Source organism: Hordeum vulgare, chromosome 7H (assembly GCF_904849725.1).
Source record: "Hordeum vulgare subsp. vulgare chromosome 7H, MorexV3_pseudomolecules_assembly, whole genome shotgun sequence".
Classification (NCBI taxonomy): domain Eukaryota; kingdom Viridiplantae; phylum Streptophyta; class Magnoliopsida; order Poales; family Poaceae; genus Hordeum; species Hordeum vulgare.
This window is the reverse complement of record NC_058524.1, coordinates 501,932,793-501,937,516: the sequence shown is the minus strand read 5'-3', so window position 1 is coordinate 501,937,516 and position 4,724 is coordinate 501,932,793.

Below are 4,724 nucleotides of genomic sequence, written 5' to 3'. Positions count from 1 at the left end.
CTTGCATATGGTAACTATTGGTTGTCTTGACAATTTGTTTTCCTATAAAATTCCTATGCATAGGAAGTATGTTAAACTTAGATGTGATTTTCACATGCTTTATGATGCTCTCGTTGTGCTTCAGTTCTTGTCTTTTGTGTGAGCATCATTGAATTATCAATGCCTAGCTAAGGGCGTTAAATAATAGCGCTTGTTGGGAGGCAACCCAATGAATTTATTTTTGCTTTTTACTTTCTGTTTTGTTGTGTCCACACCATAATAATTCTGTTATGTTTGTGTTTTTTATGTTTTAGTTAGTGTTTCTGCCAAGTAGAACCTTTATGATTAGTTTTGGTGATAGTTGTTTGATCATGCTGAAAAAGACAGAAACTTTGCGCTCACAAAATTATTTTTAATTCCTATCCATAAAGAGCTTTTGAGTTGATTCTTTTTGCTGCTGATTGATATGTGAATTGCCCTAATTGTCTTAATTATTCAGAATTTTTGGGATACCATAGGTATACGAAGTATACATATTGCTACAGACTGGTCTATTTTTGACAGATTCTGTTTTTGTTGTGTTGATTGCTTATTTTGATGAAACTATGGATAGTATCGGGGGGGTACTAGCCATGGAAAAGTGAGAATACAGTAATATAACATCAAGCTAAATATAAATCAAGTTTACTACAGTACCCAAAGAGTGGTGGTTTGTTTTCTTATACTAATGATATCACGAGTTTCTATTTAAGTTTTGTGTTGTGAAGTTTTCAAGTTTTGGGTGATGTTCTCATGGACAATGGGATAAAGAGTGGAAAGAGCTTAAGCTTGGGGATTCCCAAGGCATCCCAAGCCAAATTCAAGGACACCAAAAAGCCTAAGCTTGGGGATGCCCCGGGAAGGCATCCCCTCTTTCGTCTTCAATCCATCGGTAACGTTACTTGGAGCTATATTTTTATTCACCACATAATATGTGTTTTTCTTGGAGCGTCGTGTATTATAGGAGTCTTTTCTTTTTGTTTTGTCACAATCATCCTTGCTGCACACCTTTTGAGAGGGACATGCACTCATCGTGAATTTGCTAGAATACTCATTGAGCTTCACTTATATCTTTTGAGTTAGGCAATTTAGCTCGCATGTGCTTCATTTATATCTTTTGAGATAGATAATTTTGCTCTAGTGCTTCACTTAGATCTTTTTAGAGCACGGTGATGTCATATTTTGAAGAAATAAGAACTCTCGATCTTCACTTATATCTTTTTGAGACTGCTCTCTCTAAATAACTTGGTAATTAGCGTGTGCTATGAAAGTAGTCCTAAAGATGATAGGCATCCAAAGAGGATATAATAAAAACTTCCATATTCAAGTCCATGGATTAGTAAAGAGAAGTTTGATTCCTCACAATTAGTTTTGAGATATGGATATGGTAATATTAGAGTTATGTTAGTAGGGTGTTGTGAATCTAGAAATACTTGTGTTGAAGTTAGTGATTCCCGTGGCATGCACGTATGGTGAACCGCTATGTTAGGAAGTCGGAGCATAATTGATTTATTGATTTTCATCCTTTGTGTGGCGGTCGGGTCCGCGTGATGGTTAAACACCTACCAACCCTTCCCCTAGGAGTATGCGTTTAGCACTTTGTTTTGATACTAATAAAACTTTTGCAATAAGTATATGAGTTCTTCATGACTAATATGAGTCCATGGTATAGATGCACTTTCACCTTCCACCATTGCTAGCCTCTCTAGTGCCGCGCAACTTTCGTCGGTGCACAAACCCACCATATACCTTCCTCAAAACAGCCACCATACCTACCTATTATGTCATTTTCATAGCCATTCCGGGATTTATTGCCATGCAGCTCCCACCGTTCCATCTCATGACATGTGCCGTCACTTTCATATTGCCATTGCATGATCGTAAGATAGCCAACGGGATGTTTCAACGTCATACGCTAAGCTAGATCGTTGCACATCCCGGTACACTGCCGGAGGCATTTCATATAGAGTCATCATTGTTCTAAGTATTGAGTTGTAAGTAAATAAAAGTGTGATGGTCATCATTATTAGAGCATTGTCCCATGTGAGGAAATAATAAAAAACGCCAAAGATGCCCACAAAAAATGAAAACAAGAGGCCAAAGAGCCCAAGCAAAAAAATGAGAGAAAAAGAGAGAAGGGACAATGCTACTATCTTTTTCCACACTTGTGCTTCAAAATAACACCATGTTCTTCATGATAGAGAGTCTCTTGTTTTGTCACTCCATATACTAGTGGGAATTTTCATTATATAACTTGGCTTGTATATTCCAATGATGGGCTTCCTAAAAATTGCCCTAGGTCCTCGTGAGCAATCAAGTTGGGTGCACACCCACTAGTTTTCTTTTTGAGCTTTCACACACTTTTAGCTCTAGTGCATCCGTTGCATGGCAATCCCTACTCATTCACATTGATATCTATTGATGGGCATCTCCATAGCCCATTGATACGCCAAGTCAATGTGACCATCTCCTCCTTTTTGCCTCACAACCTCCACCACACTCTATTCCACCTATAGTGCTATATCCATGGCTCACGCTCATGTATTGCGTGAGAGTTGAAAAAGTTTGAGAAAGTAAGAGGGCAAAAACAATTACTTGGCCAATACCGGGGTTGTGCATGATTTAAATTCGTTGTGTCGGTGATACGTCTCCGTTGTATCTACTTTTCCGAACTCTTTTGCCCTTGTTTTTCACTCTTAATTGCATGATTTGAATGGAACTAACCCGGACTGCCGCTGTTTTCAGCAGAATTGCCATGGTGTTGTTTTTGTGCAGAAATAAAAGTTCTCGGAATGTCCTGAAAATATACGGAGTATTTTTCTAGAATAAAAGAAAAATACCTGCCCAAAGATCCACCGGAGGGGGCGTGCCAGTGGCCCACAAGCCCGTGGGCCGCGGCCACCCCCTAGGCCGCGTCGTGAGGGCTTGTGGGGTCCACGTGGCACCACCACCCCCAAACTCAGCTCTATTTATTCCGTGTCGCCCGGAAAAAAATCAGAGAGAAGGTTTCATCGCGTTTTACGATACAGAGGCGCCGCCACCCCGTGTTCTTCATCTCGAGGGCAGATCTGGAGTTCGTTTTGGGCTCCGGAGAGGGGAAATCGTCGCCATCGTCATCATCAACCTTCCTCCATCGACAATTCCATGATGCTCTTCATCGTTCGCGAGTAATCTCATCGTAGGCTTGCTGGACAGTGAGGAGTTGGATGAGATCTATCATGTAATCGAGTTAGTTTTTGACGGGGATTGATCCCTAGTATCCACTATGTTCTGAGATTGATGTTGCTACTACTTTGCCATGCTTAATGCTTGTCACTAGGGCCCGAGTGCCATGATTTCAGATCTGAACCTATTATGTTGTCGCCAATATATGTGTGTTTTAGATCCTATCTTGCAAGTTGTAGTCACCTACTATGTGTTATGACCCGACAACCCCGGAGTGACAATAGCCGGAACCACTCCCGGAGATGACCATAGTATGAGGAGTTCATGTATTCACCGCATGTTAATGTGTTGGTCAGGTTGTTTATTAAAAGGAGAACCTTAATATCCCGTAGTTTACATTAAGACCCCGCTGCCACGGGAGGGATGGACAATAGATGTCATGCAAGTTCTTTTCCCTAAGCACATATGACTACATACGGAATACATGCCTACATTAGATTGACGAACGGGAGCTAGTTACTTATCTCTCCATGTTATAGCTGTTACATGATGAATCACATCCTTCATACTCATCCATTACCGATCCACTGCCTATGAGTCTTTTACTACTAGTCCTCGCTATGTTACTTTCTTTAGGCTTGTCCCTTGCTACAAAGGGATTGGGCCACTTTGCTGCTACTGTTGCTACTGATGTTACTTTGCTGCTGTTGCTACTGCTGTTCCTTGCTACTTAACTGTTACTTGTTGCAAGATCCTTTTCCGACACTGTTGTCGGGGAAGAATAGTTACTCGCCCACGTGCAACGTTTTGGCGCCATTGATACAACAGGTAGGAATAGTCTGCCGTCAACAGATCGTTTCTGACACCGTTGCTATCATACTACTTTGCTACTGATACTTTGCTTGTAGACACTAATCTTTCAGGTGTGGTTGAATCTGACAAACTCAGCTGCTAATACTTGAGAATATTCTTTCGCTTCTCCTTTGGCGAACCAACAAATTTGGGTTGAATACTCTACCCTCGAAAACTATTGCGATCCCCTATACTTGTGGGTTATCAAGACCTTTTTCTAGCGCTGTTGCCGGGGAGGCAGAACTATATTCTCTGAGTCACTTGGGATTGACGTCTGCTGATCATTATGAGGAATCCGAAAGATCCAAGAACTAAAATCTTGCCTTCCACTATGAGGAGAGGTAAGGAACTGCCATCTAGCTCTGCACTTGATTCACCTTCAGTTATGAGTAAGTTTGCGACATCACCTCTTGCTAGAAATCTTGATTTGTCGCATGTGCTTGATGATGCTACTTCTGCTGCCCATGATGCTTATGATGATGCTATGCTTGATACTATGCCTGATGATGCTATGCTTGATACTGCTTTGCCACTAGGTGCCCTTGATGCACATATTGCTAGAGTTGATGCTAGATGTGATGATACTTCTGAAACTGTTGATACTATTGAAGTAGAACCTGCTACTTTGCCTGTTATGCCTGATACGCGCTATGCTATGGAGGGAGAGATAGCTGAAGATTTCTTGCGTG